Genomic DNA, 18,163 nt, shown 5'->3' with positions numbered 1-18,163 from the left:
ATCACATTTTGGTCTTTAAATGATTTTGAGTTTATTTTTGTGCATGAATCAAGGCAAATTGGAAGTGGTCAAACAGAAGATGGCAAGAGTGAATGTCGACATTCTAGGAATCAGTGAACTAAAATGGACAGGAATGGGTGAATTTAACTCAGATGACCATTATATCTACTACTGTGGGCAGGAATCCCTTAGAAGAATTGGAGTAGCCATCATGGTCAACAAAAGAGTCCAAAATGCGGTACTTGGATGCAATCTCAAAAATGACAGAATGATCTCTGTTCTTTTCCAAGGCAAACCATTCAATATTACGGTAATCCAAGCCTATGCCCCAACCAGTAATGCTGAAGAAGCTGAAGTTGAGTGGTTCTATGAAGACCTACAAGACCTTTTAGAACTAACACCCAAAAAACATGTCCTTTTCATTATAGGGGACTGGAATGCAAAAGTAGGAAGTCAAGAAACACCTGGATTAACAGGCCAATTTGGCCTTGGAGTACGGAATGAAGCAGGACAAAGGTTAATAGAGTTTTGCCAAGAGAACACACTGGTCATAGCAAACACCCTCTTCCAACAACACAAGAGAAGACTCTACACATGGACATCACCAGATGGTCAACACCGAAATCAGATTGATTATATTCTTTGGAGCCAAAGATGGAGAAGCTGTATACAGTCAGCAAAAACAAGACCAAGAGCTGACTGTGGCTCAGATCATGAACTCCTTATTGCCAAATTCAGACTTAAACTGAAGAAAGTAGGGAGAACCACTAGACCATTCAGGTATGACCTAAATCAAATCCCTTATGACTATACAGTGGAAGTGAGAAATAGATTTAAGGGACTAGATCTGATAGACAGAGAGCCTGATGAACTATGGACAGAGGTTCGTGACATTGTAAAGGAAACAGGGATCAAGACCATCCCCGTGGAAAAGAAATGCAAAAAAGGCAAAATAGTTGTCTGAGTAGGCCTTACAAATAGCTGTGAAAAGAAGAGAAGTGAAAAGCAAAGGAGAAAAGGAAAGATATTCCCATTTGAACACAGAGTTCCAAAGAATAGCCAGGAGAGATAAGAAAGCTTTCCTCAGTGATCAATTCAAAGAAATAGAGGAAAACAACAGAATGGGAAAGACTAGAGATCTTTTCAAGAAACTTAGAGATATCAAGGGAACATTTCAGGCAAAGAAGAGTTTGATGAAGGACAAAAATGGTATGGACCTAACAGAAGCAGAAGATATTATGAAAAGTGGCAAGAATACACAGAAGAACTGTACAAAAATAGATCTTCATGACCCAGATAATCAGAACGGTGTGATCACTCACCTAGAGCCAGACATCCTGGAATGCAAAGTCAAGTGGGCCTTAGAAAGCATCGCTATGAACAAAGTGAGTGGATGGGATGGAATTCCAGTTGAGTTGTTTCAAATCCTGAAAGATGATGCTGTGAAAGTGCTGCACTCAATATGCCAGCAAATTTGGAAAACTCAGCAGTGGCCACAGGACTGGAAAAGGTCAGTTTTCATTCCAATCCCTAAGAAAGGCAATGCCAAAGAATGCTCAAACTACCAGACAATTGCACTCATATTACACACTAGTAAAGTAATGCTTAAAATTCTCCAAGCCAGGCTTCAGCTATACGTGAACTGAGAACTTCCAGATGTTCAAGCTGGCTTTAGAAAAGGCAGCGGAACCAGAGATCAAATTGCCAATATCTGCTGGATCATCGAAAAAGCAAGAGAGTTCCAGAAAAATATCTATTTCTGCTTTATTGACTACGCCCAATCCTTCTACTGTGTGGATCACAATAAACTGTTGAAAATTCCGAAGGAAATGGGAATACCAGACCACCTGACGTGCCTCTTGAGAAACCTGTATGTGGGTCAGAAAGCAACAGTTTGAACTGGACATGGAACAGACTGGTTCCAAATAGGAAAAGGAATACATTAAGGCTGTATATTGTCACCCTGCTTATTTAACTTATATGCAGAGTACATCATTGGAGAAGGCACTGGCAGCCCACTCCAGTATTCTTGCCTGGAAAATCCCATGGACGGAGGAGCCTGGTAGGCTGAAGTCCATGGGGTTGCTAAGAGTCAGACATGAATGAGCAACTTCACTTTCACTTTTCACTTTCATGCATTGGAGAAGGAAATGGCAACCCACTTCAGTGTTCTTGCCTGGAGGATCCTGGGGCAGCAGAGCCTGGTGGGCTGCCGTCTATGGGGTCTCACAGAGTCGGACACGACTGAAGCGACTTAGCAGCAGCAGAGTACATCATGAGAAATGCTGGGCTGGAAGAATCACAACCTGGAATCAAGATTGCCTGGAGAAATATCAATAACCTCATATATGCAGATGATACCACCCTTATGGCAGAAAGTGAAGAGGGACTGAAAAGCTTCTTGATGAAAGTAAAAGAGGAGAGTGAAAAAGTTGGCTTAAAGCTTAACATTCAGAAAACTAAGATCATGGCATCTGGTCCCATCACCTCATGGGAAATAGATGGGGAGACAGTGGAAACAGTGTCAGACTTTATTTTGGGGGGCTCCAAAATCACTGCAGATGGTGACTGCAGCCATGAAATTAAAAGACACTTACTCCTTGGAAGGAAAGTTATGACCAACCTAGATAGCATATTAAAAAGCAGAGACATTACTTTGCCAACAAAGGTCCATCTGGTCAAGGCTATGGTTTTTCCAGTGGTCATGTATGGATGTAAGAGTTGGACTGTGAAGAAAGCTGAGCGTCGAAAAATTGATGCTTTTGAACTGTGGTGTTGGAGAAGACTCTTGAGAGTCCCTTGGACTGCAAGGAGATCCAACCAGTCCATCTTGAAGGAGATCAGTCCTGTGTGTTCATTGGAAGGACTGATGCTGAAGCTGAAACTCCAGTACTTTGGCCACCTCATGAGAAGAGATGACTCATTGGAAAAGACCCTGATGCTGGGAGGGATTGGGGGCAGGAGGAGAAGGGGATGACAGAGGATGAGATGGCTGGATGGCATCACCGACTCGATGGGCATGAGTTTGAGTAAACTCCGGGAGTTGGTGATGGATATGGAGGCCTGGTGTGCTGCAATTCATGGGGTCGCAGAGTTGGATACCACTGAGCAATTGAACTGAACTGATAGTGTTAAGAAGTATTCTAGCTTCATTCTTTTATACATAGCTGTACAGTTTTTCAAGCACTGCTTATTACAGAGACCATTTTTTCTCCATGTATATTCTTGCCTCCTTTGTCAAAAGTAAGTTTCCAAGAGAGAGTAGCATTGAAACATACATTCCGTTCAGTTCATTTCAGTTCAGTCACTCAGTTGTGTCTGATTCTTTGCATCCCAGTGGACTGCAGCACGCCAGGTCTCTCTGTCCATTACCAACTCCTGGAGTTTACTCAAACTCAGGTCCATTGAGTCTGTGATGCCATCCAACTATCTCATCCTCAAATAAGTTAGCCAGTGAGAATTTGCTGTATGATGCAGGCAACCCATGGAGAAGGCAATGGAACCCCACTCCAGTACTCTTGCCTGGAAAATCCCATGGACGGAGGAGCCTGGTAGGCTGCAGTCCATGGGGTCACTAAGAGTCAGACACGATTGAGCGACTTTACTTTCACTTTTCACTTCCATGCATTGGAGAAGGAGATGGCAACCCACTCCAATGTTCTTGCCTGGAGAATCCCAGGGATGGGGGAGCCTGATGGGCTGCCGTCTATGGGGTCGCACAGAGTCGGACCCGACTGACGCGACTTAGCAGCAGCAGCAGGCAACCCAAAGCCTGTGCTCTGTGACAACCTAGAGGGGTGGGATGGAGTGGGAAGTGGGAAGGAGGTTCAAGAAGGAAGGGACATATGTATACCTATGACTGATTCATGTTGATGTGGGCAGAAACCAACACAGTATTATAAAACAGTTATTCTCCAATTAAAACTTTAAATTAAAAAAAATGCAATCACATTTCCTCAAGTTATATATTTTTTAAACATTTTTTTTTCCTCTCAGATTTCTATATCACTTTAACACTTGTGTGTGATTGCTGTTTGTTCAGTTTATGACTGCTCCCAGTTTAGTTTATCCATGAATTTAAAAAGTATGTAATTTAGCTTTACATATTACTACGTGGGATGGTAAATAAGGAAGCAACTGTGGCAGAACAACTATTGAAGATGCTCAAACTTCTCAGTACCCTAATTCATTAAGAATTTGAAAAAGGGACCGCAGAGAACTAAAATACAAAATTTTTCTCTATCAGTTTTTAAATGTTTTCTAAATGCATATGAAGTATCAGTATAAATATGGCTCATAAGAGAAATAATTTAAGAAAATGAAGTACTTCTCTTAAAATCATATTTTGAAATTTCAAGGAGCTCACTTATTTTAAGTAATGGAAAAAAATAAACCCTGACCTAAATCAGTCTTTAAGAAAAGCAACAAAAAATAAAAAGGAAAATCAGAATATATTCATACCATTAGGAAATTAAAAAAATAAAATAAAGCATGAGTTGATTGATGTCTAATAACATAATTTGTCTCCTTCTAGAAGGAATTATTGACATTTTGAGGCAAAAAAGAAGGAAACTATTGGAGGCAGGGAGAATTTATATACCCTGGGCTTCATAGAATTAGGAATATGGATTATAATTTCAGTCAAATGTGACTTTTTAAAATTAAAGATAATTATGTATGATGAAAACATTTCATGGGAAGTGTGTGAAACTGCAAAACTTGAAACTGGGCACTTATTTTATAAATAGCTCACTCTTTTTCTTATCTAAAATGTAGTCTTTGCACTCCTACCTGTAACATTATTCCTCTTCAGCATAAGAATACTTCCTAATGGGGAGAGGGGGACAGCATGCAAGAAAACCCCAATATTTATTACTGGGACTTATTTTTCCAAGTGTGAAATGAAGTCTGGAGAACTGAGGCTTGACTCAGAGTTTAAAATACTTAGAGACAGCAGCTGTCACTGAAGACTTCTGCAGTAATGCTGGCGAGCAAGTATTTCAGTATCAGAACGCAGACTCCCCCATTAATTTCCCAATCCTCTAGATAGGTGAACCCATCTGTGAATGCCTTCCATCTGTTCCAACAGGTCCCTGTGTTTGTTATTGCTCAGATGGGTGCACACCGTCCAACTGTGACACAGACTCACAAATCAGTTGTCAAGGAGTTGTGAAGACAAAGATGTAGGAAAGCAATCTCAAGTTTGAATACACTTTGGCTCATAAAAATATCAGAATTAATCATTTTATCACTAAATGCTATAGCTTATCAGTGACCTTGTATAAATGCATTTATTAGAAAGTTGTATATTATGGATATTGTAATCTACTGTTTAGGAAAGGTCTCTAGTTATTTTGGGTTCCACAAAATAACTAGAAACGAAGACAATAAATTTTTTATTCTTGCACCTAATTAGAAATAACTTGTAAGATTATATGTGGTTTTTTGTTTATCAAAGACAAATTAATAACTGTGGTAAGAAAATAAGGAGATACATAATAACAAAAATCATGAAACCACAGAAATGAAATTGTTCATCAGCTGAGATTAGCTTTAAGAAGTATGTCAAAAATATTTGATCAATAATGCTGTCTATTCTGTTTTTGAAGATTCTTAAGCAATTTACTCATTGTTAAATACCTAGATAAATATCTCTGCTCTTTAACACTTCATTGATTATTCACAGCAAAGTTAATAATTATCAACTGTCACTTCCAATTATTATCAGTGTTACTCCCATAATCATTTAATTATTGTTCAAATTTGTATTTGTCATGTATTGCCTGGCATAAATCTTTTCTGAGTGGGGTATTTATCTTTTTAACTACGTTGCATAATCTGTTTACAGGAGCATTATTTTTTATGATTAAACCTACATATCCCTTTTTTGTTGTCTTTTTTGGGGGGGGGGGGGAATTTCTTTTTTTTTTTTTTTTTCATTTATTTTCACTAGCCGGAGGCCAACCACTCCACAACATTGCAGTGGTTCCTGTCATACACTGACATGAATCAGCCATGGATTTACATGTATTCCCCATCCCGATCCCTCCTCCCACCTCCCTGTCTACCTGAGCCCTCTGAGACACAGATGTACAGAACAGATTTTTGTTGTCTTTTAAAATGAAAAAAATTATGTAGTAAAGGTTACTTTCCATTTAGAGTTATTAAAAAATATTGGCTATAATCCCCATATTATACAATATACTTTTGTGTCTATCTTACACCCAATAGTTTGTACCTCTTAAATTCCCTTTATTGCCTCTCTCCTCACTCCCCACAGTTTGTTTTTTATATCTGTGACTCTGCTTCTTTTTTTTTTTTTTTAATACTCACTAGGTTGTTGTATTTTTTAGATTCTACATATAAGAAAATCTCACACAGTGTTTCTCTTTCCCTGACTTATTTTACTTAGCATAATGTCCTCCAAGTCCATTGATATTGCTGCAAGTGGCATAACGTCATTCTTTTTATGGCTGAGTGATATTCTATCCCATAACTTTTTTATCCATTCTATCTATTGATGGACCCATAGATTACTTCCATATCCTGAATGTTATAAATAATGCTTCTATAAACATTGAAGTACATGTATCTTTTTTTAATTAGTGTTTTTTTTTTTTTTCAAATATATGTGAGTGTGGAATTTATGGGTCTTATTGTAGTTTTAGTATTTTTCAGAAACCTTCATACTGTTTTCCATAGTGGCTGCACCAATTTCCGTTCCCATCAGCAGTGCAGGAGGATTCCTTTTTCTCGATATCCTTGCCATCATTTGTTATTTGTGGGTTTTATTTTGTTTTGCTTTTGTTTTTTTTTAAGGTAGCCAATCTGATAGCTGTAAGATGATCTCTCACTGTGGTTTTGATTTGCATTTCCCTGATGATTAGTGATGCTGAGCATGTTTCTATGTCTTATGTTGACCATCTGCATTTTAAACCTATGCATTTTCAATCAGACAATTGTGGGTTTCAACAATGGCTCATACTATGACTTGTAATATGTCCTTTGACTATTTATCATCCTTTGGCTTTGGTCTTCTCACATGAAATTACTAGTGTTAATATTATTTACTTATAATTATGATGAGTATTAAATAAAATAGAGGCTATAAAACATTCATTATAGTGCCTTAAATGCAGTAGCTACTCAGTGAAAAATAACTATTAATGTGTTGTTGATATCAAGCAAAACTTAGTCTAAGACCCTACTCACTGATTGCTTCAATACATTGTATGATACATTTCAGTATTTTCTGCTGGAAAACTCTCAAAACAAATCTAAAAAAAAAAAAAAAAAAAAAACTCAGCCTATTACATGGCAGCTGCAATTGATGCTACAACTTAACTGGATTCGGGATAATCTCTTGTCACTCTTCATGATCCATCTGGTGTCCGCAGAGGCAAGCTGGTAAATTTAATACAGTACTCTTGAGTGATACAGCCTTTGTATCCTTTAGATACCAAAGAGTCCACTGATGCCTGATATCTTGCTCCATGATACATATTACTTCTGATTTATTATCTTCGGAGTCAGTTACAGAAGCTTGTATTTTGTATCACTCTTTCTGATGGGCACACAGCATGATACGGGGGTTTCAACAACCACCAGGTACATCGATGCCAAACATATCCTTTTGAGCCCAGGAAATGATTATAAGATGGTCTAGGAACCCAGTTTACTTTATTGTTTGTTGAACTATGTGAAGAAATGTATTTATTACCTGGTCTCATCCAGTCAAACAGAGAACCATGATGGTGCTTCAGATCTCCAGGTATTCATATAACTCAGACATTAAAAGATCATCCTCTTATATCTGGATGCTTTCCTTTACCCAATGCAGTTATCCAAGTAAATAGCCATGAGATCCTCTTGGAGGATGTCTGGAGGTACCATTTGCATGTTTTTCTTGGATGGCCCTTCCTCCTGGAGATCTGACCTCCTTTTAAGTAAAAGTCTTCTGAATCTGAGAATGAGCTCAGCTCTGGAATCTGGGCAGATAATTATAACTTTTTAGAAGATTACAATCAAAATTCTTATACCTGTTTTCTCCTGATCTTATAAGCTAGGTGGTACCCTTTTGGGCTGCCTACTTCCTTGCACTTATGGGCACTGTGTTCTTCTTCTATCCCCATAAGTATCTGTAGCTGAGACAAGCCTAATCTAGTAAAACCCTGTGATCCAATCCCAGTTGCTCATTGCAATAATTGCATCCTCCTGGCTTCTGGTGGTTGAGCAAATTTACTAGATCTTTTCACTTTGCAGTGGTATCATGTCTGTATCTATTAATTGTTCCTAATTATGTAACAGCCTTGCTTACAGTTAACCCTGGCTTATTGAGGAGAGGAACTGATGACAATTTTAATAATTCTGTTGCTCTTCTACATGGCGAGTGTTGAATTCCCCAGTGTTTCCCAAGGAATGTAACCACCTGGTGACATTTCCTGCCTTACCTGTTGTAATCCCTCCAGGTGTCCTGCTTTTCCAAGCTTTTGAATCCTCTCTTGTATCCTCTAAAATTGGGTTTTGACATTTTGATTTAGCATGTTCATCCTTTTCCCAACTTTTAGAAGCTATCTTTGCAGCCAGTTCGTATCATCCCTGGGGTTCTTTATAAGATTGCAAAGTGTGTGTCTTTGAAGATGTCTCCTAAATAAATAAATCTTCCCATTTCAATCTTATATTCTATCTCCCTGAATCCAGAAAATCTCAGAATTAAATCCTATTTGTATTTCCCCAGCTATTTAAGGTACATGCATTAGGTCATTGAAGATTGTGTTCCTTTCCTTCAATATGAGGATCAGCAAATTTCCAGCTGGGTTATGGCACAACTAAGCATCAATTATATGCCTAGTGTTCATAGCAGAGAAGGATGGGGCCAATTGTAAGGGGAAACATATTGTCTCAGAGGACAGACATCACTTTGTACATTGCTTGTAGAAAGTCTTGCTCCTAAAAGGGAGAGATGTGTCACCTTTTCAAGCTTCAAGAGTTCAGAGTCTAGGATTTCAAAATTTCTTAGGCATCCTAAAGTTGGTTTTCCCTCTAGCATAAATGATATTCCTTGATAAGGTATTATTAATCTTCTCTAGAGTTTGATTACTCTGAATGAGATATTTCCATCTGGTGACTCTCTAGATTGTTGGCAAAGAAAGGAAAAACCAACTGAATTTTTTTGCTATAATTTAAATAATCAAGGACTTAAAAATTTTTTTCTTGGAGTATAGTTGATTTACAATGTTGTGCTAGTTTTATGTGTACAGCAAAGTGATTCAATTATATATATACATATACTCATCCTTTTTTAGATTATTTTCTCGTGTAAATTATTAGAGAATATTGAGTAGAGTTCCTTGTGTTATACTACTACAACAAGTAGATACTTGTTGATTATGTAACTTATATATAATAGTGTGTTAATCCTGAGCTCCTGATTTATCCATTCCCTCCAACACATTTCCTCTTTGGAAACCATAAGTTTGTTTTCAACATCTATAAATGTGTTTCTGTTTTGTAAATAAGTTCATTGGTATCCTTTTGTAAATTAGATTCTACATATAAGCAATATCATATAATACTTGTCTTTGTCTTACTTTACTTAATATGATAATCTCTAGGTCCATTCATAATACTGCAAATAGCATTACTTCATTTTTAATGGCTGAATAATATCCCATATACAACACATCTTCTTTATCCATTCCTCTGTCAAAGGACACTTAGGTTGCTTCCATGTCTTGACTACTGTAAACAGTGCTGTAATAAATATTGGGGTGCATGAATCTTTTCTAATTGTAGTTTTCTCCAGATATATATCTAGGAATGGGACTACTGGATAATATGAATTCTCTTTTTAGTTTTTTCAGGAACCTCCATATTGTTTTCCAGAGTAGTTATGTCAATCTATATTTTCACCAACAGTGTTCCCTTTGCTCCACATCCTCTCCAGCACTTATTGTTTATAGACTTATTATGGCCATTCTGGCTGGAGTAAGATATCTCATTGTTGTTTTGATTTGCATTCCTCTGATAATTAGTGATGGTGAGCATCTTTTCATGTGCCTTTTAGCCATTTGTACATCTTTTTTGGAAAAGTGTCTATTTAGATCTTCTGCCCATTTTTGATTGGGTTGTTTTTTGTTTTTATAGAATTGCATGAACTTTTTGTATATTTTGGAGATTAATCTCATCACTAACTTCATTTACAAATATTTTCACACATTCTATGGATTGTCTTCTTATTTATGGTTTTGAAAAAGTTTCAAGTCATGAAGATGATTTTAAAAAAGCTAGGTTTGGGATCTACTTTAGTAGTTGGAGACAATTATGAGACATTTTTAGAGAGTTTAATAGCTGTGTGTTATCAGTAGGTATTTATCTAGAGCCTATATTGTGCTGTCTAGATCAAGACACTTGTCATATGGTGTCTGCCATAACTTTCCAAGTTGGTAATGATATAATAGGTTTTAATCAGAACTGCAGAAGGAGAAGTCAGGGAGCTTAGCTTCTAACATTGAAGTAAGTGAAAAGTGAAAGAAGACTCATTTTAAAGGTCTTAAGGGAGACTGTCTCTCCCAGAACTTGTTAAGTTAGGTAAGGATCCAGTTAAGGTAAGAAGACAATTAGGCAATGCTTTGAGAGAGTGTTGATGATGTCAGAATGGTGTTGATTACAAAGAGGAGTCCAAAATAATATAATCAAATATTTGACAGACAGAAGTGGAGTTTGACCTAAGATGAGAAATACAGAATGTTAGGAATGAAGAGACAGAAGATATATAAACAAGGAATCCAGAGCTCTAAACTAGGACAGAAATATAAATACAGTTTAACATTGATATATAACAGGTCAAACTGTATTTATATTCCTATTCTAGTTTTGAGCTCTGAATTTCTTCTTTATATACCCTCTGTCTCATTTCTGTGTACGTGCTAAGTCACTTCAGTCATGTCCAATTCTTTGAGACTCTATGGACTGTAGCCCTTATTCTTAACATTCTGTATCTCTAATCTTAGGTCAAACCCCACTTCTACACACGAGGAAGTGCTAATTCTGAATATTAAATTTATATAATTTATTACAAGAATAAAAGTGAATGGACACTTCTGAGGATGGCATATGGACATTGTCAGCTCCCAGGCAGATCTCAGTTCTTTCTGGTGATTGGTTTTCTGCAGTTAAAACCAAAATATCCAGTACTGGCTATCACTGGACTTTAAGAAATACAGAATTTTTTCTTGTATGGAAGAATGCAGTATATGCCATCATTACTTCGAAACAACATGTTTTTTTCCTCTTTTAAAGCCCATAAAAGCAAATTTAATTATCCTGTGGATTTTGTTAAAATTATGAATATTCCTGCTTTTGCATTAAAAATAGCCATTATTAAAGAATTAACACACTTCCTGGCTTCAAGATGGCCAGAGTACTTTGTTGAGGTAGCTCTGAACAATGATAATCTCATGGACTCCTCTCACTCAGTATCCATCTTCCTCAATGCTAAGAGGGATTAAAATAGATTCAACAACATTAAAGCTAATATTTTTCTGTAACATATGTATTGCAATATATGCAAGGTCAGGGTAATATTGGGTTCATGTTAAGCTTTCAAATCAAAGAAAACAGCAAATAATATATTTAGAGCCTCTTCTCTAAATCTTACATGACTATGAGTGAAATCATGTGCAAAACACAAAGAACATACCATCATTCCATTTTCAATGCTCTTGATTTGATAGCTTCCAACAATAATACTGAATGATCTCATGAGTTTTCAATATACATGTTTAATTACCATTGTCTATATTTATCATTAGTCTATTGATAACTTTTGCTTCAAAGAGCCTCAGCTAGGTTATTTGCCAATATATCATGGATTTCCATGCAGCTACTGCTGCTGCTGCTACTAAGTTGCTTCAGTCTTGTACGACTCTGTGCGACCCCATAGACAGCAGCCCACCAGGCCTCTGTCCCTGGGATTGTCCAGGCAAGAATACTGGAGTGGGTTGCCATTTCTCCAATGCATTAAAGTGAAAAGTGAAAATGAAGTCACTCAGTCGTGTCTGACTCTTCGCGACCCCATGGACTGCAGCCTACCAGGCTCCTCCGTCCATGGGATTTTCCATGCAAGACTGCTGGAGTGGGTTGCCATTTCCTTCTCCATGGATTTCCATACTTAGCTCTTATAACATTTTTTAAGTGCCTGCAATAAATTAGTTGTATTGTTTGATTCACACATGACTGCATTGCAAGTCAAAGTACTTGGCAGCATTTTAGAATCGTGATGAAATCATCATAGGACCAGATATTCATCACCTTATTTATCCAAGCTGTCACTAAGCCATAGCAAGGAGACAGGGGCATACACAGAAATGCATTTATTGAAAATAAATATATTTCATATTAACTAGTTAGGGAAGTGGAAAAATGGTGGACTAGCACTGCTGGTGTATGACTAAGAGTTTAAAGCAGAAAGAAAAGTAAATAAATATCATAGCCAAACTTTTACAATTAAAACTTTACGAGTAGATATAGATGGTGGGAATTTACAAAATTTATTCTATAGCCCCTTAAAAAAAAAAAAAAAAAAAAACTAAATGACAAGCTAGCATAGATTATTGTTTCTCAGAGATACTTCCACAAAGTGCTCTGGTAATACTGAAGTTTCAGTTAAAGTTCTATAAATGTCTTTTGCTTATGATCTATTTTTAATGCTGAGTTTTGAGAATTTTCAGTATTTTCTAGATACTTGCCCCTTGTTGGAGAAGGGGCTTGTAAACATTTTTACCCATTCTGGAGCTTGTTTCCTTTAATTCTTTAAAGAGTCAACCATGAAGGAGGAATTTTTCATTTTGATGAAGTTCAATATATCAAATTTCCCTTTTATGAGTTGTATTTTTGGCATCAGATTTTTATTTTCTTTTTTCTTGAGTGTTTTAGATGTTTACATTTTACTTTTAAGCCCATGATCCATTTTGAGATACTTCTTGTGCAAAACATGAGATTGGTGTTGACTTTTGCTGTTTACCTGTGGATGTCCACTTGCTCCAGCTCCAGTTGCCAGAAGCTCAACTTCATCCACTCAATTACTTTTATGTCTTTGTTGAAAATCAGGTGGGCTTTTTGTATGATTCTCTTTCTGGGCTCTCTAATCTGTTCCATGGGTTTTGTGTCTGTCCCTCTGCCAAAACCACACTTTCTCAATATGTAAAATCTTAAAGTGAATGTATTGAATATGTCGATGGATGAATGGTCAGATGGATGAATAGGTGTAAGCGTTAAGTGGTTTTCTGTGGCTCAGCTGGTAAACAATCTGTCTACAATATGGGAGATCTGGGTTCAGTCCCTGGGTTGGGAAAATCCCCCTGGAGAAGCAAAAGGCTGTATTCTGAAAGGCTGTATCCTCCAGTATTCTGGCCTGGAGAATTCCATGGGCTGTATAGTCCATGGGGTCACAAAGAGTTGGACATGACTGAGCAACTTTCACACATCACATCTAAAGTGTTTTTTTTGGTTGTTGTTTTTTTGTTTGTTTTACATCTAAGGCTTTTAAAATCATCTCTAAACTTCTGAATATAGCTTATATATTCTTACATTATTCTGCACTTAACTCATTTTCACCTCCCCCCCTCCCCCACATCCCTACTCTGGTACTCCTGTTCCCAGATGAAATGACATTTCACCTTTCTTCACTGTGTAAAATGGTTCTCTCTGATACCTCTCTCTGTAATGTCTTGTCTGCAAATTAATTTAACTTGATTCTATTCATACCTATGTTCTCTACTTAGAAATCAGCTCCTTCACAAACCTGATGTACCCAACTCTTAGGTTGTGTATACCTGTGCACACCTATGACACACTAATCTGCACTATTGATAGAAATTTATCACAGTGACTTGTAAATACCTATTTCTTCATGGGGAGAGAGTCCTCTACTGGTCTCTCACAGATATAATATAAGGCCTTGATTGCTTTCTACCCAAGAAATTTCTTGGAGTTTGTAAAGAAGCTTGAGCAAGGAAGGGATGTCTCTTCCTAGAGCAAAGAGCAGTTCACATACTGCTTAGTAATGAAAGAGTATTCCAAGCTCAGCAATTTTCTCCTATAATGCAGCCCACTGGGTGTGCAGGCATCCATTATATCCACACAGGGTACAAGGGGTACCAGTGCAGGTGTAACAATCATTGTGCTTCCTTTCCCCTTAGTAACAAAGTCATCTGAGTCTCACCCATGAATTTTGGGTCTTCTCCTGCCACCCATAACACAGCAATAGGCTAACTCGATGTCTTTTATGTGGGATAAAATAAAAACTCACATTCAACACTTATTACTAAACTCTAAATCATATTAAAAAGTCATTTCAAACATTTCATCATTGAAATGTTTAGACATAGATATAGTCTGCATTTAATAATTTAATAAGTTACTAATACATACTTATTAATAAATCAATAATTAATGTGTATAATAACTGGTAAACTATTATTACATATCTTAAATATATTCAATAAAGTTAGGAACAGTCCTCAACCTTAGACAGCTTGCCTGCTGCCCAGAACCCTTGATATCATCATCCCCTCCATCTGCTACAGCTCCTTGTTTGGGCCTTTCTCCCCAGTACTTGACAAATTAGCTCTAACCACTGCAGCTTTTATTCTACCGCCTCATGTTAGGTTCTCATTATGTTTCCAATTACTATCTTACTAGACTTTTTCTGACTAGACTATCTGCTCATTGTGGCTCTACATACAACTCCACCTGCAGGCACTCCCCCAGAGTCATTTTCTTAAAATTAAACCTTGTCTGTGTCTACTAACAGAGGATAATGTCTAAAGAAATCATGTAACATCTAATGATCTGGATCTGACCACTTTTATGCCTCAAGCGATAGCTACAATTTTGACCAAAAAAAGACAGGAAGGTACCAGCAGATAATACACAAAAGTGAAAGTTCCCTTAATGTAATAACATTGATAACAGAAATAACATTTAACATATCTTGTTTAGTTTACAAGACACACTTACACTAAGATATAATTAGTCTATAATTCCAGTTCTAAGCATATTTATTAAGATATTTATATCTTAAAGCCACTCTGCACATCATTTGTAGGAGTAAAAGTGGTGGTGGTGGTAATTGTATTTCGTAGAAGAGGAAATACTGAGAAGCAATGAAATTTATATGGGCAAATGGTTACATTGTTCAGTAGACACAGTGTATTCTTTGTTTGAGGCTAATTTTCCTTTGCCTTAAAATCACTCCGCAGCCCACAGACCTTGAGTGGGATGAGAATTCCATTGGTTATTTATAAGAACCTCCAACCCCATAGTTTTTAAACCTTGGACAGGAGGGACTTTGTGCTCCGGGGACTATTCCTGTGAGAGTCTTTAGGGGTTCTCACTGCTCACTAGCCCCCTGTGAGGATGTACAGGTCATCATCAGGAGCCTGATTCTCCGTCATGAGTGCATCATGCCCCGTGGACATTCACATCTATTATCCCAGTGTGAAGGATCATCCACACCAGTCACAGGTTAGTCAAAAGCAAAGGCTTCAGCCTGGATTACTGCAGGTCATCTCAAAATGTCCACCAGGGATCTGGCATCTGAAAACCAGAAGGGTCCTCAGTCTTCCCTGATACTCTTATTCGCAGAAAACTGAAGTCTGGCAGAGGCGCGCCACTCTGAGGCTTCCTCCGGCTCTTCTGAGCTTCCCGAGAAAAGGCAGAACCATCATGGTGTGTATTTAAATTGCCTGCTCTTCATTTCGACTTTTGTCTCCTCTTGTCTTCCTAAGAGAGATCTAATTATCTTAAAGATATAGCATATCCATAATGAGTCAGGCAATTCCTGTTTTGCATTCCCATAGAACTTTTTTCTTTTTAATTAATCATAACCCTTTAACACAATGGATTGTAAAAAGTACTTCAAGTGTCCTTCTCAACAATTGGAATAGGACCTCTTCAAGGCAAGAGTGATTTCTAATTGGTCTTAGTCCTATTTGTTCTTAAGAGAGTTCCTGGCATATTTTAACTTTTTCCTAAATGGTTGACTAGTCATTTCATTACTGGGTTGTTTATTTAAACATAGAAAATTAATTTTTAGCAAATTATAAAATATAAATAAATAACAAATAATAATCTAATGCCTTTAAATGTAGTATACACTGTTTAAAATTTCTTGGTCTGTTTAAAGTTGGTTGCATTCTTAAATTTTTCATGGAAAACAATTAGTTAACCATAAAAATGTAGGAATAGAGCATTCCTGACTATGTGACCTAAATCAGTTTGACTCTAGATACAATATCCACCATCCTGACAGCATGAAGTTTCACTGTATAAATGTCTTTGGAAAATTAAAAACTTGTGCAACAACTACTCTTATGAACCTTTAAACGTATAGAATAACAAAGTCTATCAGGAACATTTTCCTATTTTAAGCAACCTCTTCACCTGAATTATTTCTCACACCTGTCTCAAGATAGTATATTTGACTAGAGTCATGTTATCTATCTTAGGAAAGAAGGAAATTTGAAAGATTAATTGTAGTTATCTGGAATTTGACAAAGGATTGGATGGAAACTAAGTTTGCCATTGGGGGATCTGTTTGTGGATCAGGGATCTAAACACCACTCTCTGGATAATTTTACTTGCTTTAGCCTACGTGTTCTCACATGACAACTTCATAGCATTAGAAAGTATCCTTCTAATCAGGATTAGTGTTTAACATGCAAGGAGTACCTGCCTGAAAGGAGAGGAACTATTGTCCAAAGGTTAAGAACTTGGGCTCAGACATAACATAAATTGAGTTCAAATACTGAGTTCTGTAGAACCTTTTGAAAGATCCATATTTCTATACATGTTTTCCTATTTGTAAAAATAATACCCTTCATAGTATTTTGAGGATTAACAATAATAGTCAATATTAATTGAGAACAAGTAGGATCATAATTTCGTTTTAATCACATGAAGTTGGCATATTATTATTCTAATTTAGAGGTGAGGAAACTGAGGAATTTAAACATTTAAAGACACCTGTTCAAGGCTATGTAACTAATAAACAGAATGAATGGGGTGGGAACCCAGAGCATTCAGACCTAACCTATTTTTAAAATTTAAGATAATTATCATTAGGTCCATTTGTTTATTTTTGCTTTTATTTCCAATATTCTGGGAGGTGGGTCATAGAGGATTCTGCTGTGGTTTATTTCAGAGAGTGTTTTGCCTATGTTTTCTTCTAGGAGTTTTATAGTTTCTGGTCTTATGTTTAGATCTTTAATCCATTTTGAGTTTACTTTTGTGTATGGTATTAGAAAGTATTCTAGTTTCATTCTTTTACAAGTGGTTCACCAGTTTTCCCAGCACGACTTGTTAAAGAGGTTGTCTTTTTTCCATTGTCTATTCTTTCCTCCTTTGTCAAAGATGAGGTATCCACAGGTGTGTGGATTTATCTCTGGACTTCCTATTTTTTCCATTGACCTATATTTCTGTCTTTGTACCAATACCATACTGTCTTGATGACTGTGGCTTTGTAGTGGAGCCTGAAGTCAGGCAGGTTGATTCCTCCAGTTCCATTCTTCTTTCTCAAGATTGCTTTGGCTATTCGAGGCTTTTTGTATTGCCATACAAATTGTGAAATTATTTGTTCTAGTTCTCTGAAAAATGCCGTTGGTAGCTTGATAGGGATTGCATTGAATCTACAGATTGCTTTGTGTAGTATATTCATTTCCACTACATTGACCCTTCTGATCCATGAATACGGTATATTTCTCCATCTATTTGTGTCCTCTTTGATTTCTCTTATCAGTGTTTTATAGTTTTCTATATATAGGTCTTTTGTTTCTTTAGGTAGATTTATTCCTAAGTATTTTATTCTTTTCATTGCAATAGTGAATGGAATTGTTTCCTTAATTTCTCTTCCTGTTTTCTCATTGTTAGTGTATAGGAATGCAAGGAATTTCTGTGTATTAAAATTAAAAGCTTCTGCAAGGCAAAGGAAACTATAAGCAAGGTGAAAAGACAGCCTTCAGAATGGGAGAAAATAATAGCAAATGAAGCAATGGACAAAGACTTAATCTCAAAAATATACAAGCAACTCTTGAAGCTCAATTCCAGAAAAATAAAAGACCCAATCAAAAAGTGGACCAAAGAACTAAACAGACATTTCTCC

The sequence above is a fragment of the Dama dama genome, chromosome 14 (assembly GCF_033118175.1).
Source record: "Dama dama isolate Ldn47 chromosome 14, ASM3311817v1, whole genome shotgun sequence".
Classification (NCBI taxonomy): domain Eukaryota; kingdom Metazoa; phylum Chordata; class Mammalia; order Artiodactyla; family Cervidae; genus Dama; species Dama dama.
Note: the sequence above shows the minus strand (reverse complement) of the source record.